This window comes from Taudactylus pleione, unplaced genomic scaffold (genome assembly GCF_031769625.1).
Source record: "Taudactylus pleione unplaced genomic scaffold, aTauple2 ptg000100l, whole genome shotgun sequence".
NCBI classification, from domain to species: Eukaryota; Metazoa; Chordata; class Amphibia; order Anura; family Myobatrachidae; genus Taudactylus; species Taudactylus pleione.
Window position 1 is genome coordinate 5,797,380 of NW_028284502.1, and position 19,121 is coordinate 5,816,500.

The 19,121-nt window shown below is 33.9% G+C and overlaps 10 non-coding genes across 10 annotated transcripts; all 10 read left to right on the forward strand.

Annotated features, from left to right (window-relative positions):
• Positions 1–1,494: 1,494 nt before the first annotated feature.
• On the forward strand, positions 1,495–1,568 carry TRNAT-CGU (transfer RNA threonine (anticodon CGU)). Its single transcript has one exon. It is a non-coding gene; the product is annotated as a tRNA-Thr (tRNA).
• A 6,401-nt stretch (positions 1,569–7,969) lies between these two features.
• TRNAT-AGU (transfer RNA threonine (anticodon AGU)) lies at positions 7,970–8,043 on the forward strand. Its single transcript has one exon. It is a non-coding gene; the product is annotated as a tRNA-Thr (tRNA).
• Positions 8,044–8,302: 259 nt separating this feature from the next.
• On the forward strand, positions 8,303–8,376 carry TRNAS-ACU (transfer RNA serine (anticodon ACU)). The gene has a single exon. It is a non-coding gene; the product is annotated as a tRNA-Ser (tRNA).
• A 1,671-nt stretch (positions 8,377–10,047) lies between these two features.
• TRNAT-AGU (transfer RNA threonine (anticodon AGU)) lies at positions 10,048–10,121 on the forward strand. Its single transcript has one exon. It is a non-coding gene; the product is annotated as a tRNA-Thr (tRNA).
• A 1,405-nt stretch (positions 10,122–11,526) lies between these two features.
• TRNAT-AGU (transfer RNA threonine (anticodon AGU)) lies at positions 11,527–11,600 on the forward strand. Its single transcript has one exon. It is a non-coding gene; the product is annotated as a tRNA-Thr (tRNA).
• An 855-nt stretch (positions 11,601–12,455) lies between these two features.
• Positions 12,456–12,529, forward strand: TRNAM-CAU (transfer RNA methionine (anticodon CAU)). The gene has a single exon. It is a non-coding gene; the product is annotated as a tRNA-Met (tRNA).
• Positions 12,530–13,712: 1,183 nt separating this feature from the next.
• On the forward strand, positions 13,713–13,786 carry TRNAT-AGU (transfer RNA threonine (anticodon AGU)). Its single transcript has one exon. It is a non-coding gene; the product is annotated as a tRNA-Thr (tRNA).
• Positions 13,787–15,897: 2,111 nt separating this feature from the next.
• On the forward strand, positions 15,898–15,971 carry TRNAT-AGU (transfer RNA threonine (anticodon AGU)). Its single transcript has one exon. It is a non-coding gene; the product is annotated as a tRNA-Thr (tRNA).
• Positions 15,972–16,825: 854 nt separating this feature from the next.
• TRNAM-CAU (transfer RNA methionine (anticodon CAU)) lies at positions 16,826–16,899 on the forward strand. The gene has a single exon. It is a non-coding gene; the product is annotated as a tRNA-Met (tRNA).
• Positions 16,900–18,082: 1,183 nt separating this feature from the next.
• Positions 18,083–18,156, forward strand: TRNAT-AGU (transfer RNA threonine (anticodon AGU)). Its single transcript has one exon. It is a non-coding gene; the product is annotated as a tRNA-Thr (tRNA).
• Positions 18,157–19,121: the final 965 nt, after the last annotated feature.

The window sequence follows — 19,121 nt, forward strand, 5'->3', positions numbered from 1 at the left end:
AGGGTACGCCTTTGTTTCCTGGGCTAGCAGATATCCTTGTGCTAGGTCCAGCCCTTGTGGAATTTGCTGGATTGGCTTGAGAGGGTTCAGGTGGAGTGGTCTTTTGGACCTTCTTTGGTACTCAGGCCTGATTCGGACTTGCTCGCTAGATGCATTCACACGCAGCCATCAGCTGCCAAAGTATGCAAATCCTGAAACTGCATGCCAAGGTATTAGCATGCCAACTATGTCTTGGCATGAGATTGCGGTGTGTATGTAGCCATGGACCAGCTTGTCGTAAGATGCCCACTTTCCCTTAGTGATACATGTCATCTCCAGGAGGTGTATGCAACAATCAGTAACATTGAGTACCATCAGAGCCATACGCAGCACTTGTGGCTGACCATACCCTACTGCAAGCACTGCGAATGCTTCAGTGTGTAATTCAGCCATGTGACATGTATTATGATGCTGTGTCTTAATTATGCATACCTCTGCAATGGCATTAAGATGCTCAGACACACCTGTGTTCGCACCAACACTCCCCTGTTTCTGTCGACCAACCCCTGTTACCACCCACAAACGGTTCGTCCTGTCACTCAATCTGGCGAGGCATCTGTGTACAAGGGGCGATTGCTTCACGATCGCATGGACTGGTTCACGCACACGCATTGCATCTTATAAGCATGCACAGATTGCAAGCATCGGCAGGCTACGTGCGAATGCAGCTTAGCAAACAGTTCTAAATCAGGCCCTCAGAGAGCAAGTGGGGGGCCCTAGAATGTTTAGTGGTCAACTTGGCTGGTAATGATCTGGGTACTTGTAAGGGAGTGGAGTTGATTATTGCCATCAAGCTTGATCTGAGGATAATTGCAGACCATTGACCGCAGGTTAAGCTTTATTGGTCAGAGGTTATCCCACAGAGGTTTTGGTGTGGTACTCAGAATGGTGCAGACCTATGAATCTTAAATGAAAGTAGAGAAGAAATCGTACATTGTAGTTTTTTTCTCTAATTTTACCTTTTTAAAGAATTGATAAAGCATCGATCTTTGGAAGGATCTCAAAATTTTTTACCATAAACCTTACATGAGATATATATTTTTTTATTATATGAACACTTCAGAACAGGTGGTGCTGTGGCTTAGTCGGTTAAAGTGCCTGCCTAGTAAACAGAATGATCCTGAGTTTAAATAATAGCAGTGCCTTTGTTTGATTCATTTTCATCATCTAAGTATGTAGTTTGTTGTTGATTCCACTAAAGAGAAAGCCATATTAACTGCTACAAAATAGTATACTAGAAAGTCACTTGGCAATACATTGTAAGAAATAAGGGCTTGTATTTTACAAAACAAAGGAGAGAATAAAAACATATTTATTTAGTCATTTATTTATTCAAAATTACCAACCATTTTAAACATTGATAAAGTACATGTCTCAAACGGCATTTATAAAAATTTTACCAAAAATTATACTTTACATATATTGTTTTTCAATATTAAACAGGGGCTTTTATATGGTGCTGTGGCTTAGTTGGTTAAAGTGCCTGTCTCGTAAACAGGAGATCCTGAGTTTGAATCTCCGCAGTGCCTTTTATTTGTTTTACATATCTCAGCATGTAGTGTGTTATTGATGCACAAACAAATAAGACATGTGATTCCTTTAGCAGCTTTCACCCAGGTTCACTTTGTCAGCAATACAGCAAATTTCTAGATGCAGTCCATATCATAAGACAACAAAACATGTTTCTGTTTTAATATAAGCCATTTAGTTTAAATAAATTTATGCTAAGATAAACATTAAAAAAGGGGGACCAGATCCTGCGCACAACCTTATTCATCTAACTTAATCAATGGCTTTACTTGTATATGTATATATGCAAAAATTAGAAAAAAGTACATAAATGGTATGATGCTGATGTTACCAAATGATGATACACAGTAGACATGTATTAAAATTGTACTTTTACTGATTGAACTTATGCTGGTAATAACAGGCAAATCAATATCAGCATGATATGCCTGGGATACATCAACTACAATAACAGTGCTTAACTTTGGCACTGCTGGTCATGTATAAAATAGTAAATAATAAACAAAAGAATACAGAAAAGTATATAACAGGATACAAAGGGTTATCACAAATACATATGGGTCAATCGAAAAGGATATGTGTATTAGAGCCGGTCTCAACCTGTATAGCCACTTACTGAAATGTCCAAAGGTGATATAGTTAATGTTTATAAGTAGATGTAGCGGCATCCCACTAGCTTGGTGGGGGGTACCTTTAGTATTATGATATATGTCCTGCAAAAGTCTGTGTGTTGCCCGGGATGGTCTTCTTGCAGTCCAGGGATGGCTGGCTGTAGCAAGTGCTGGGGATCACTCTGTGTGGCAGGCATCCTGAGTAACATGGTCACAGACATTGTCCCTGTTGCCAGGGGCAGGTCCACGCACGCGTGTCAGGATGCACTAGTAGATGAGGGAGGGGGGTACCAACGGTCCTGGCTTGGGTGAGTGTATAAGTGTAAGAAAGTACCCCTTATGTGGGAAGAACATCGTATCTATATCTTCCAAGATTTCTCAATCGTATTATCAAGGGCTCGAAAGGCATTTGCTCATAAGACAATGCAAAACATTATCGCAGAACAAATGCAAATTCACTCTCATGTATCCAGCATACTAAATCTCTTTGCTGTGGCATATGGGAATGCCTAGTATATATTAAAAATTGGGCATAATTTAAATTTCAAAACTGTCACTGGTTTATATTCTGATTTATCAAATATAGCTGGTAAGCGGTTGGCTTTTACTAATAGTTATGGTTTATAAACCTCAAATTTTGTTGATCTACCTGAAGTCACTACAATTCAAATTTGATGCACCAGCCTTAGGTACCCCCTTCTCATCTCCCCCCCTCATACACCCTACTCATCTCCCCCCCTGTCTTGTATTGTCTCTAACTTCTTGTTTTCTCCTACCCCCTTTAAATTGTTTGTAAACTCACTTATCGAAAGATGTATCTTTGCTGATTCTTTAGATTATGGATAAGATCAAAATAGGTACGTCAAATGTTGGAGGTATCAATTCACCTGCCAAGAGGTGAAAAATACTAATGTGCTTGAATAAGCAAGGTATAGACCTAGCTTATTTGCAGGAAACTCATCCTGTTCAAGATGAGATTAAATGCTACAATGGTCATTGCTGGTGGCTGCCCCCTATAATTCTAAAGTCTAGAGGTGTAGTGGTCCTAGCAAAAAAACACATCCAGATAGAAGTAATATCTGTTGATGCAGACCCAAGTGTTAAATATTTAATAGCAGAGGTGAAAATAAATTCAGTTAAATTTACTCTATGCAATATATACGACCATAACACATATCAAAGGTCATTCTTTAATTCTTTTTTGGCTAAGCTATTACTTTTTGATCCTGCTTCATTAATAGTATATGGAGACTTCAATTTAATATCCTCTCAATATCTAGACAAATCATAAACTGCAACGGACTCACCATCTCTTCCAAAATTAGGAGTTTGCCTCTTCTCCAAGCGACTTCATCTGTTAGACATATGGAGAATGCTTAATCCAATTGAGAGAGAGTTCACATGTCTATCAGCAGCACATAACTCTCTATCTAGAATAGACTACAGTCTAATTTTAAAAGTACTATTCCCTAGAGTTTTAGGGCCTCATTCAGAGGCAGTCGGAGGATGCAAGTGGTCGCTCAGAAACTGGGCATCCTGACCACCCACCTTTGTTTCGGTTGTTAGGCTATGGGTTTACACCCACAGCTCTAATGACCGCTAGGGTGATGGTCGCGATGGTCATTGACCATCGGGGCTTACGACGAGACCCTAGGGTAGGGTCTCACTTGTCGTAAGCCCCAGAGAGCTTCTGGCTCTGTCAGAGCCAGAAGCTCTCCACTGACATCACTAGTGATGTCAGTGGGGCCTCCCCCAAATGGTAGGCATTCCAATGGGAGCGCCTCCATTTGGGCTGACACCCCCCCGGCCCGCCTTCCAAATGGGGCGAGCTGTCAATCAACATCGACAGCTCGCCCCCTTTGGAAAGAGACCCGCTACGACCAGCACTGTCGGTCGTGGCGGGTCTCACGCATGCGCATGAAGGAGCCGGCTCCCTCGTGTGCATGCACACTAGACAAACATCGAGGCGGCCATGTGGTCGTAGACCATATGGCCGCCTCTGATTACAGCCCTTAGTCTCTAACATTGAGCCTATATCCCTCTCAGACCATGCTCTGGTCTGGTTTGTACTACAATTATCAGTAGACAAGAGCACGTATAAGTCCTGGTGATTTCCCTCTCATTTAGCACAGTCTGTAAAATTTTGCAATAAATTGGAGACCTCACGGGAGGAATATAGGCTGAATAATTTGTCCAGTACTGATTCTGATCCTGCTCTCTTCTGGCAAACTGCCAAAGCTGTCATACGTGGCAATATTATCTCCTATGTATGTTCCATATGCAGGCATCACACATACACTAACTTAAAGCTCCAACAAGAGCTTATAGTGGCTTATCAACAATTTAAGGTGCTTCCTAACTCCACAACAAAGCAAAACTACCATATTGCGAAGTTTCATTTTGATGAATTCCTTAAGACAAAAGGAGATAATTATGTCTATAATGTAAACTATAAGTTTCACAAATTTGGTAATAAAATGGGTAAACTGCTCACAAATCTCCTCACTGGGACCCATTCCCCAATGGTAGTCCAATCTCTAAAACTTCCCAATGACACTCTTACACATTCTAATAGCCAGATCACCGATTTTATGAAATCCTTTCATCAATCTGTATATTCTCCAGACTCACATACATATCCCTGTAATATCTCATCTGATATGTCTCCATCTTCCCCCCTTACTCTCCTCCTCCCCAATGAGGATATTTCTACCCTTGACTCTGTAACATATTCTTCATGTTTCCCGTGGAATGATATATCCCTTCCACAAATTCCCAATGAACTGGAAAATCTCTTATGAAATCCAATTACGGAAGAGAATGTCACTAAAGCAATCCAACAACTTAAACCAGCAAAAGCCCCAGGCCCAAATGGCCTATCAGGTGAATTTGATAAATGACTGAAATCTAAAATAGTTCATCCCCTAGTCGATCTATTTAATAATATTATGCAGTCCAACACTCTCCCTTTATACTTACATTCAGCAATTATAAAAGTTCTCCCCAAACCAGGAAGGGACCTTTCATTACCCAGCTCATATAGACCAACATCTCTCCTGAATGTTGATTATAAATTATTTACAAAGATCCTGTCTGAAAGATTGAAAATCATTCTCCCACACATTATTCACACTGATCAGACAGGATTCATCTGGGATAGACACTCAGTGGTGAATGTCAGGAGAGTATTATCGGCAATTCAACACATTAATTCCTGCCATCAATCTTAATCTAGCACTATTTTCTCACTAGATGCCGAAAAGGCCTTCGACCTAATATTGTAGCCTCATCTTTTTACAACGTTGCAAAAATTTGGCTTTCTGTCCCTCTTTGTTGACCTTCTCCGCACTCTATATAATTCTTCCCATTCCCAAGTCTCATGTAATGGCTTCATATCCTCTCCCTTTCAGATATTTAGAGGCACTAGACAGGGATGCCCCTTATCCCCACTTCTATTTGATATAGCAATTGAACCATTAGTGATTGCAATTCATTCATCAGATATTATTAGAGGAATTTCTTTTGGTGACAGTGACCTTCATATATCACTCTTTGCAGATGATATGCTGCTATTTCTGACTGATCCTGAGCATTCTCTTCCAGCAGTCATGGAATTAATTACTTCATTTGGCTATTTATCTGGATAAAAGATCCATGTCACCAAATCTGAACTTCTTTTCATCAATGGTCCTCATTCACTCTCTGCCCCTACTCTAAATCTATTGCCTTTTAAAGTTACCCAAACTCAATTTCTATATTTAGGAGCTAATATAACTTCAGATTTATCAAGCCTTTACAATGCAAATTTTACACTGATTGTATCCAAAACTGCAAACCTGTTAGACAACTGGAAATCTTTCCCATTGTCACTTCTGGGCTGCCTGGCTGTTGTAAAAAGTGTGATATTCCCAAAAATCTTTTACATCATGCAAATGCTGCCCATTTCCTTAACAGAGCCTGTCATCTCCAAACTCCACAACCTGATTTCTGGTTTTTATCTGGCAGAACAAATGCCCCAGAATTGCCTAGAAAAAACTTACCACAATTCGTTCCAATAGAGGTTAAGATGCCCCAGACCACACTTCCTATTCATTATCAGTCTTTTTCAGATACATTTGTGACTGGTTATTGGAGAAAAACATGTATACAGACCAGCAACTGGATAGAACTTTATTTACTCCTTTCTCACCAAGCTCTCTATTACAAATGAAAAAATCAGACATTCCAACCCACATTCTTCAACACATTATTTTTTGGCACACATATTAAGATTGGATTTCCATTAACAAAAATCTTAAGAGACCACCTCGCCTCTCCATATGTACCGTAATGGGGCAACCCTGCATTTACACCCTCCTTATCTAAAACTAACTTTCTTCTGTGGAGAAACAGAGGCTTCTCATGTGCCTTCAAGGTATTTGATCCTGGAGGCAATTTAATCTCCTTTTCCAACCTCCAATAATCTTATCATCTCCTGAATCAACATTTCTACATGTACTTGCAGGTACGACACTATATCTCATTACTCTCTATTTCCTCCTCCTTGACGAACAAAGATCTACTAGAATCTCTTTTACAGGCACTCAGTAGTAGTCTATTTAGGACCAAATACCTCTATCCACACCTACTAGCGCATCCACCCCATAAGCAATGGGATCAATTGGGAGATAAGTGGAAGAATTATATTCTTCAATTAACCTCCATATCTGATTTAACCACACATTATGATGACACTCTCAGATACCTGCAATCTGCTTATCTACAAGAAGTGCACATATTTCCCCTGCACAACATAAATATATGTCACCAGGTGAAACTGGCTCCTGTTTAAAGTGCATAGCTATTTCAGCTAACTTTATACATTGCTTATGGCATTGAGGCAAAATTAAAAAATATTGGAACAAGGTTATTAACTTTGCTATTTCTACATTTTCAATAACTGTACATTCCGATGCTCTAGCATGTTTATGTTCACATTTTCAAAACTGGGACTTAGGATCTCATAAAAAATTATTTTGCACACTCCTAACAATACTAGTCAGTTTAGCAAAAAAAGCTGATATTAATACATTGGACATCGAAATCTACTCCATCTGTATGAACTCAAGTAGAAGATATAGCAGCTGATATACTTTGACCAATGCTCCACACTCCCAGACATAAATAAAAAAAAATTTTTTAAATTATTGAAAATGGGAAATATATATAGATACATTAGATGCCTCAGTTCAATATAATATCTCCAAAATATTCGAAAACACTGACTGGTTCCTCCTAAAACATGCAGCCTCAGAATATTTTTTTTCTATTTTCTTATCTGGTTAAAAAAATATTCCTCAACTTTATCATATGTTATATTCTCTGGTTTACTCCATATTATACATAAATGATATTCTCAAAAGCAAAGAAAAAAGCTTCAAGAAAAAAGCTAACAGATCTTTTTATAGAAGATAGAGATCTTCATTTGAATTACAAGTTTATTGTTTCTGTTTGTTTATCATAAAAAAGCAAACATTATTCAAATGTAGGATGCTTTTAAAGAGAATGCTATAATAACTGCTACAAAAAATGAATATAAGAGAGGAGCTTTGCCAAAACATTTTAAGAAAGACAGTCCTATAATTTTTAAATGAATGTAGAGAAGAAAACATATACTGTAGTTTTATTCTTTCATTTTACCTTTTAAAGAATTGATTAAGCATCGGTCTTTTTAAGGATCTCAAAAAATGTTACCATAAAACATACATGAGATATATAATTTTTTATTATATGATCTCTTTGGAGCAGGTGGTGCTGTGGCTTAGCTGGTTAAAGCGCCTGTCTAGTAGACAGGAGATCCTGAGTTTGAATCTCAGCAGTGCCTTTTGTTTGGTTGATTTTCATCACCTTATCATGTAGTTGTTGATTCATTACAATATGAGATGTGAAAACTTTAGCAGCCTTCTTTCTGGCTTACTTGGAGGACAATGTTCTATGTTTCTAGATAAAGTCTATATCTGACAAACACAAAATAATGCCATATTTCCTTTCTTGAAAATAAGCTATATTTTAGCATTAAAAAGATGCTAAGGTAAACATCAGATATTTCCATAAAATAGCATATAAAAAACTTCTTTCCTTGTGGTGCTGTGGCTTAGTTGGTTAAAGCGCCTATCTACTAAACAGGAGATCCTGAGTTCAAATCTCTGCAGTTCCTTTGTTTGATTCATTTTCATCTGCTAAGTATGTAGTTTGTTGTTGATTCATTACAATATGAGATGTGAAAACTTTAGCAGCCTTCTTTCTGGCTTACTTGGTGGACAATGTTCTATGCTTCTAGATAAAGTCTATATCTGACAAACACAAAATAATGCAATATTTCCTTTCTTGAATATAAGCTATATTGAATATAAGCTGTGGCTTAGTTGCTTAAAGTGCCTGTCTAGTAAAAGGAGATCTTGAGTTCAAATCTCAGCAGTGCCTTTGTTTGATTCATTTTCATCTACTAAGTATGCAGTTTGTTGTTGATTCATTACAATATGAGACATGACAACTGTAGTAGCTTTCACCCAGGCTTACTTGATGAACAATGTACTACATTTCTAGAAAAAGTCCATATCAGAAAAACACTAAATAATGCTATAGTCCCATTCTTGAGTATAAGCTATTTTTTAAAAAATAAACTGATGCTAAGGTAAACTTCAGAAATTTCCAGAAAATAGCATTTATTATGCTTGAGCAAGCTCCATGATGAATATGGTGTGCAGTCAAAGGAGAATAACGCAGGGAATTTTATAAAATGTCAGTTACAAGTACATTTTCTAAGATTAATAGAGAAAGTGTAATTTTTATTATAACAGCTGGGAGAACAATTGAAAATGAAACAATATTTAGTTCCATAACATCCAAAATTGTGTTAACAAAGTGTTTCCAAAACTGCTTTGCTTTTCTTGAAAAAGCTTAAAGATAAAATGCTAAAAATTGTTCTATCTTTTTAAGATACTTTTTAATTTTACTTCATGTTTTTACTATGTGAGCATCAGAAAATACTGGCACTAATTCTCATGTAGGATTCCATTAAAGAGAAATCCATAATAACTGCTACAAAATAGTATACTAGAAAGTAAATTGGCAATACATTGTAAGAAATAAGGGCCTGTATTTCACAAAAGAAAGGAGAGAATAAAAACACATTTATTTACTCACTTAATCATTCAAAATTACCAACCATTTTAAACTTTGATAAAATACATGTCTCAAAAAGCATTTCAAATATTTTTCCATTGTAGGATGCTTTTAAAGAGAATGCTATAATAACTGCTACAAAAAATTAAAATAAGAGAGTGACTTTGCCTAACCATTTTAAGAAAAACAGTCCTATAATTTTTAAATGAATGTAGAGAAGAAAACATATACTGTATTTTTTTTCTTTATTTTTACCTTTTAAAGAATCGATTAAGCATCGGTATTTTTAAGGATCTCAAAATTTTTTACCGTAAAACATACATGAGATATATAATTTTTCATTATATGACACTTTGGCGCAGGTGGTGCTGTAGTTTAGCTGGTTAAAGTGCCTGTTTAGTAAACAGGAGATCCTGCATTCGAATCTTGGCAGTGCCTTTTGTTTGGTTAATTTTCATCACATTATTATGTAGTTTGTTGTTGATTCATGACAATATGAGATGTGAAAACTTTAGCAGTCTTCTTTCTGGCTTACTTGGTGGACAATGTTCTCTGTTTCTAGATAAAGTCTACATCTGACAAACACAAAATAATGCAATATTTCCTTTCTTGAATATAAGCTATATTTTAGCATTAAAATGATGCTAAGGTAAACATCAGATATTTCCATAAAATAGCATGTAATAAATCCTTTTTTCCATGTGGTGCAGTGGCTTAGTTGGTTAAAGCGCCTGTCTAGTAAACAGGAGATCCTGAGTTCAAATCTCAGCAGTGCCTTTGTTTGATTCATTTTCATCTACTAAGTATGTAGTTTGTTGTTGATTCATTACAATATGAGACATGACAACTGTAGTAGCAGTCACCCAGGCTTACTTGATGAACAATGTACTACATTTCTAGAAAAAGTCCATATCAGAAAAACACAAAATAATGCTATATTCCCATTCTTGAGTATAAGCTACTTTTTTTTAAAAATAAACTGATGCTAAGTTAAACATCAGAAATTTCCAGAAAATTGCATTTATTATGCTTGAGCAATCTCCATGATGAATATGGTGTGCAGTCAAAGGAGAATACCGCAGGGAATTTTATAAAATGTCAGTTACAAGTATATTTTCTAAGATAAATAGGGAGAGTAATTTTTATCATAACAGCTGGGAGAACAATTGAAAATTAAAAAATATTTAGTTCCATAACATCCAAAATTGTGTTAACAAAGTGTTTCCAAAACTGCTTTGCTTTTCTTGAAAAAGCTTAAAGATAAAATGCTAAAAATTGTTCTATCTTTTTAAGATACTTTTTTATTTTACTTCATGTTTTTACTATGTGAGCATCAGAAAATACTGGCACTAATTCTCATGTAGGATTCCATTAAAGAGAAATCCATAATAACTGCTACAAAATAGAATACTAAAAAGTCACTTGGCAATACATTGTAAGAAATAAGGGCCTGTATTTCACAAAAGAAAGGAGAGAATAAAAACACATTTATTTACTCACTTAATCATTCAAAATTACCAACCATTTTAAACTTTGATAAAATACATGTCTCAAAAAGCATTTCAAATATTTTTCCATTGTAGGATGCTTTTAAAGAGAATGCTATAATAACTGCTACAAAAAATTAAAACAAGAGAGTGACTTTGCCAAACCATTTTAAGAAAAACAGTCCTATAATTTTTAAATGAATGTAGAGAAGAAAACATATACTGTATTTTTTTTCTTTATTTTTACCTTTTAAAGAATCGATTAAGCATCGGTAATTTTAAAGATCTCAAAAAATGTTACCATAAAACATACATGAGATATATAATTTTTCATTATATGACACTTTGTCACAGGTGGTGCTGTGGCTTAGCTGGTTAAAGTGCCTGTTTAGTAAACAGGAGATCCTGCATTCGAATCTTGGCAGTGCCTTTTGTTTGGTTAATTTTCATCACCTTATTATGTAGTTTGTTGTTGATTCATGACAATATGAGATGTGAAAACTTTAGCTGTCTTCTTTCTGGCTTACTTGGTGGACAATGTTCTATGTTTCTAGATAAAGTCTACATCTGACAAACACAAAATAATGCAATATTTCCTTTCTTGAATATAAGCTATATTTTAGCATTAAAATGATGCTAAGGTAAACATCAGATATTTCCATAAAATAGCATGTAATAAATCCTTTTTTCCGTGTGGTGCTGTGGCTTAGTTGGTTAAAGCGCCTGTCTAGTAAACAGGAGATCCTGAGTTCAAATCTTAGCAGTGCCTTTGTTTGATTCAATTTCATCTACTAAGTATGTATTTTGTTGTTGATTCATTACAATATGAGACATGACAACTGTAGTAGCTGTCACCCAGGCTTACTTGATGAACAATGTACTACATTTCTAGAAAAAGTCCATATCAGAAAAACACAAAATAATGCTATATTCCCATTCTTGAGTATAAGCTACTTTTTTTTAAAAATAAACTGATGCTAAGTTAAACATCAGATATTTCCAGAAAATAGCATTTATTATGCTTGAGCAATCTCCATGATGAATATGGTGTGCAGTCAAAGGAGAATACCGCAGGGAATTTTATAAAATGTCAGTTACAAGTACATTTTCTAAGAAAAATAGAGAGAGAATAATTTTTATCATAACAGCTGGGAGAACAATTGAAAATTAAACAATATTTAGTTCCATAACATCCAAAATTGTGTTAACAAAGTGTTTCCAAAACTGCTTTGCTTTTCTTGAAAAAGCTTAAATATAAAATGCTAAAAATTGTTCTATCTTTTTAAGATACTTTTTAATTTTACTTCATGTTTTTACTATGTGAGCATCAGAAAATACTGGCACTAATTCTCATGTGGGATTCCTTTAAAGAGAAATCCATAATAACTGCTACAAAATAGTATACTAGAAAGTCACTTGGCAATACATTGTAAGAAATAAGGGTCTGTATTTCACAAAAGAAAGGAGAGAATAAAAACATATTTATTTATTCACTTATTCATTCAAAATTGCCAACCGTTTTAAACTTTGATAAAATACATGTCTCAAAAAGCATTTCAAATATTTTTACCAAAAATGATACTTTACATATATTTTTTTTAATATTAAACAGGGCCTTCTATATGGTGCTGTGGCTTAGTTGGTTAAAGTGCATGTCTCATAAACATGAGATCCTGAGTTCAAATCTCAGCAGTACCTTTTATTTGCTTGTCATATCTTAGCATGTAGTGTATTGTTGATGCTCAAGAAATAAGACATGTGATTCCTTGAGCAACATTCATCCCAGTTCACTTGGTCAGCAATACTGTTCATTTCTAGATGCAGTCCATATTAGAAGACAACAAAACATGTTCCTGTTTTGATATAAGCCATATAGTTGAATTAAATGTATGCTGTTAGACATGAGAGTTTTCTAGAAAATACTTTGCATTCTGTTTAAACAACCTCCAGAATAATAATGGAGTTTAGTCAAAGGAGAAGTCCATAGGAAGTGTGAAAATATCTAAAGCAAAGTATGTTTACCAAGATCATTTGGGAAAGAGTCATTTTAGTCCTAGAGGCTAGGAGAATTATTTAAAAATGAATCAATATTTAGTTTCAAAACATTTGCAAAATTCTGTTAGGAAAGTATTTCCAGAAAAAAAAGCTTCAAGTCTCTTGAACAAGCTTCAAGAAAAAAAGCTAACATTAGATCTATATTTAGAAGATAGAGATCTTCATTTGAATTACATGTTTATTTTTTCTGTTTGTGTATCATAAAAAAACAAACATTAATCCATTGTAGGATGCTTTTAAAGAGAATGCTATAATAACTGCTACAAAAAATTAATATAAGAGAGTGACTTTGCCAAACCATTTTAAGAAAAACAGTCCTATAATTTTTAAAAGAATGTAGAGAAGAAAACATACACTGTATTTTTTTCTTTATTTTTACCTTTTAAAGAATCGATTAAGCATCGGCCTTTTTAAGGATCTCAAAAAATGTTACCATAAAACATACATGAGATATATAATTTTTCATTATATGACGCTTTGGAGCAGGTGGTGCTGTGGCTTAGCTGGTTAACATGCCTGTCTAGTAAACGGGAGATCCTGCAATCGAATCTTGGCAGTGACTTTTGTTTGGTTAATTTTCATCACCTTATTATGTAGTTTGTTGTTGATTCATGACAATATGAGATGTGAAAACTTTAGCAGTCTTCTTTCTGGCTTACTTGGTGGACAATGTTCTATGTTTCTAGATAAAGTCTACATCTGACAAACCCAAAATAATGCAATATTTCCTTTCTTGAATATAAGCTATATTTTAGCATTAAAATGATGCTAAGGTAAACATCAGATATTTCCATAAAATAGCATGTAAAAAAGCTGTTTTCCATGTGGTGCTGTGGCTTAGTTGGATAAAGCGCCTGTCTAGTAAACAGCAGATCCTGAGTTCAAATCTCAGCAGTTCCTTTGTTTGATTCATTTTCATCTACTAAGTATGTAGTTTGTTGTTGATTCGTTACAATATGAGACTTGACAACTGTAGTAGCTTTCACCCAGGCTTACTTGATGAACAATGTACTACATTTCTAGAAAAAGTCCATATCAGAAAAACACTAAATAATGCTATATTCCCATTCTTGAGTATAAGCTATTTTTAAAAAAAATAAACTGATGCTAAGGTAAACATCAGAAATTTCCAGAAAATAGCATTTATTATGCTTGAGCAAGCTCCATGATTAATATCATGTGCAGTCAAAGGAGAATCATGCAGGGAATTTTATAAAATGTCAGTTACAAGTACATTTTCTAAGAAAAATAGAGAGAGAGTAATTTTTATCTTAACAGCTGGGAGAACAATTGAAAATTAAACAATATTTAGTTCCATAACATCCAAAATTGTGTTAACAAAGTGTTTCCAAAACTGCTTTGCTTTTCTTGAAAAAGCTTAAAGATAAAATGCTAAAAATTGTTCTATCTTTTTAAGATACTTTTTAATTTTACTTCATGTTTTTACTATGTGAGCATCAGAAAATACTGGCACTAATTCTCATGTAGGATTCCTTTAAAGAGAAATCCATAATAACTGCTACAAAATAGTATACTAGAAAGTCACTTGGCAATACATTGTAAGAAATAAGGGCCTGTATTTCACAAAAGAAAGGAGAGAATAAAAACATATTTATTTATACACTTATTCATTCAAAATTGCCAACCGTTTTAAACTTTGATAAAATACATGTCTCAAAAAGCATTTCAAATACTTTTACCAAAAATGTTACTTTACATATATTTTTTTTAATATAAAACAGGGGCTTCTATATGGTGCTGTGGCTTAGTTGGTTAAAGTGCCTGTCTCATAAACAGTAGATCCTGAGTTCAAATCTCAGCAGTACCTTTTATTTGCTTGTCATATCTTAGCATGTAGTGAATTGTTGATGCTCAAGAAATAAGACATGTGATTCCTTGAGCAACTTTCACCCCAGTTCACTTGGTCAGCAATACAGTTCATTTCTAGATGCAGTCCATATTAGAAGACAACAAAACATGTTCCTGTTTTGATATAAGCCATATAGTTGAATTAAATGTATGCTGTTAGACATGAGAGTTTTCTAGAAAATACTTTGCATTCTGTTTAAACAACCTCCAGAATAATAATGGAGTTTAGTCAAAGGAGAAGTCCATAGGAAGTGTGAAAATATCTAAAGCAAAGTATGTTTACCAAGATCATTTGGGAAAGAGTCATTTTAGTCCTAGAGGCTAGGAGAATTATTTAAAAATGAATCAATATTTAGTTTAATAACATTTGCAAAATTCTGTTAGGAAAGTATTTCCAGAAAAAAAAGCTTCAAGTCTCTTGAACAAGCTTCAAGAAAAAAAGCTAACATTAGATCTATATTTAGAAGATAGAGATCTTCATTTGAATTACATGTTTATTTTTTCTGTTTGTGTATCATAAAAAAGCAAACATTAATCCATTGTAGGATGCTTTTAAAGAGAATGCTATAATAACTGCTACAAAAAATTAATATAAGAGAGTGACCTTGCCAAACCATTTTAAGAAAAACAGTCCTATAATTTTTCAAAGAATGTAGAGAAGAAAACATACACTGTATTTTTTTCTTTATTTTTACCTTTTAAAGAATCGATTAAGCATCGGCCTTTTTAAGGATCTCAAAAAATGTTACCATAAAACATACATGAGATATATAATTATTCATTATATGACACTTTGGAGCAGGTGGTGCTGTTGCTTAGTTGCTTAACACGCCTGTCTAGTAAACAGGAGATCCTGCAATCGAATCTTGGCAGTGACGTTTGTTTGGTTAATTTTCATCACCTTATTATGTAGTTTGTTGTTGATTCATGACAATATTAGAAGTGAAAACTTTAGCAGTCTTCTTTCTGGCTTACTTGGTGGACAATGTTCTATGTTTCTAGATAAAGTCTACATCTGACAAACACAAAATAATGCAATATTTCCTTTCTTGAATATAAGCTATATTTTAGCATTAAAATGATGCTAAGGTAAACATCAGATATTTCCATAAAATAGCATGTAAAAAAGCTGTTTTCCATGTGGTGCTGTGGCTTAGTTGGTTAAAGCGCCTGTCTAGTAAACAGCAGATCCTGAGTTCAAATCTCAGCAGTTCCTTTGTTTGATTCATTTTCATCTACTAAGTATGTAGTTTGTTGTTGATTCGTTACAATATGAGACTTGACAACTGTAGTAGCTTTCACCCAGGCTTACTTGATGAACAATGTACTACATTTCTAGAAAAAGTCCATATCAGAAAAACACTAAATAATGCTATATTCCCATTCTTGAGTATAAGCTATTTTTAAAAAAAATAAACTGATGCTAAGGTAAACATCAGAAATTTCCAGAAAATAGCATTTATTATGCTTGAGCAAGCTCCATGATTAATATCATGTGCAGTCAAAGGAGAATCATGCAGGGAATTTTATAAAATGTCAGTTACAAGTACATTTTCTAAGAAAAATAGAGAGAGAGTAATTTTTATCTTAACAGCTGGGAGAACAATTGAAAATTAAACAATATTTAGTTCCATAACATCCAAAATTGTGTTAACAAAGTGTTTCCAAAACTGCTTTGCTTTTCTTGAAAAAGCTTAAAGATAAAATGCTAAAAATTGTTCTATCTTTTTAAGATACTTTTTAATTTTACTTCATGTTTTTACTATGTGAGCATCAGAAAATACTGGCACTAATTCTCATGTAGGATTCCTTTAAAGAGAAATCCATAATAACTGCTACAAAATAGTATACTAGAAAGTCACTTGGCAATACATTGTAAGAAATAAGGGCCTGTATTTCACAAAAGAAAGGAGAGAATAAAAACATATTTATTTATACACTTATTCATTCAAAATTGCCAACCGTTTTAAACTTTGATAAAATACATGTCTCAAAAAGCATTTCAAATACTTTTACCAAAAATGTTACTTTACATATATTTTTTTTAATATAAAACAGGGGCTTCTATATGGTGCTGTGGCTTAGTTGGTTAAAGTGCCTGTCTCATAAACAGGAGATCCTGAGTTCAAATCTCAGCAGTACCTTTTATTTGCTTGTCATATCTTAGCATGTAGTGAATTGTTGATGCTCAAGAAATAAGACATGTGATTCCTTGAGCAACTTTCACCCCAGTTCACTTGGTCAGCAATACAGTTCATTTCTAGATGCAGTCCATATTAGAAGACAACAAAACATGTTCCTGTTTTGATATAAGCCATATAGTTGAATTAAATGTATGCTGTTAGACATGAGAGTTTTCTAGAAAATACTTTGCATTCTGTTTAAACAACCTCCAGAATAATAATGGAGTTTAGTCAAAGGAGAAGTCCATAGGAAGTGTGAAAATATCTAAAGCAAAGTATGTTTACCAAGATCATTTGGGAAAGAGTCATTTTAGTCCTAGAGGCTAGGAGAATTATTTAAAAATGAATCAATATTTAGTTTCATAACATTTGCAAAATTCTGTTAGGAAAGTATTTCCAGAAAAAAAAGCTTCAAGTCTCTTGAACAAGCTTCAAGAAAAAAAGCTAACATTAGATCTATATTTAGAAGATAGAGATCTTCATTTGAATTACATGTTTATTTTTTCTGTTTGTGTATCATAAAAAAGCAAACATTAATCCATTGTAGGATGCTTTTAAAGAGAATGCTATAATAACTGCTACAAAAAATTAATATAAGAGAGTGACCTTGCCAAACCATTTTAAGAAAAACAGTCCTATAATTTTTCAAAGAATGTAGAGAAGAAAACATACACTGTATTTTTTTCTTTATTTTTACCTTTTAAAGAATCGATTAAGCATCGGCCTTTTTAAGGATCTCAAAAAATGTTACCATAAAACATACATGAGATATATAATTATTCATTATATGACACTTTGGAGCAGGTGGTGCTGTTGCTTAGTTGCTTAACACGCCTGTCTAGTAAACAGGAGATCCTGCAATCGAATCTTGGCAGTGACGTTTGTTTGGTTAATTTTCATCACCTTATTATGTAGTTTGTTGTTGATTCATGACAATATTAGAAGTGAAAACTTTAGCAGTCTTCTTTCTGGCTTACTTGGTGGACAATGTTCTATGTTTCTAGATAAAGTCTACATCTGACAAACACAAAATAATGCAATATTTCCTTTCTTGAATATAAGCTATATTTTAGCATTAAAATGATGCTAAGGTAAACATCAGATATTTCCATAAAATAGCATGTAAAAAAGCTGTTTTCCATGTGGTGCTGTGGCTTAGTTGGTTAAAGCGCCTGTCTAGTAAACAGCAGATCCTGAGTTCAAATCTCAGCAGTTCCTTTGTTTGATTCATTTTCATCTACTAAGTATGTAGTTTGTTGTTGATTCGTTACAATATGAGACTTGACAACTGTAGTAGCTTTCACCCAGGCTTACTTGATGAACAATGTACTACATTTCTAGAAAAAGTCCATATCAGAAAAACACAAAATAATGCTATATTCCCATTCTTGAGTATAAGCTATTTTTAAAAAAAATAAACTGATGCTAAGGTAAACATCAGAAATTTCCAGAAAATAGCATTTATTATGCTTGAGCAAGCTCCATGATTAATATCATGTGCAGTCAAAGGAGAATCATGCAGGGAATTTTATAAAATGTCAGTTACAAGTACATTTTCTAAGAAAAATAGAGAGAGAGTAATTTTTATCATAACAGCTGGGAGAACAATTGAAAATTAAACAATATTTAGTTCCATAACATCCAAAATTGTGTTAACAAAGTGTTTCCAAAACTGCTTTGCTTTTCTTGAAAAAGCTTAAAGATAAAATGCTAAAAATTGTTCTATCTTTTTAAGATACTTTTTAATTTTACTTCATGTTTTTACTATGTGAGCATCAGAAAATACTGGCACTAATTCTCATGTAGGATTCCTTTAAAGAGAAATCCATAATAACTGCTACAAAATAGTATACTAGAAAGTCACTTGGCAATACATTGTAAGAAATAAGGGCCTGTATTTCACAAAAGAAAGGAGAGAATAAAAACATATTTATTTAGTCACTTATTCATTCAAAATTGCCAACCATTTTAAACTTTGATAAAACACATGTCTCAAAAAGCATTTCAAATATTTTTACCAAAAATTATACTTTACATATATTTTTTTTAATATTAAACAGGGGCTTCTATATGGTGCTGTGGCTTAGTTGATTAAAGTCTCAGCAGTACCTTTTATTTGCTTGTCATATCTTAGCATGTAGTGTATTGTTGATGCTCAAGAAATAAGACATGTGATTCCTTGA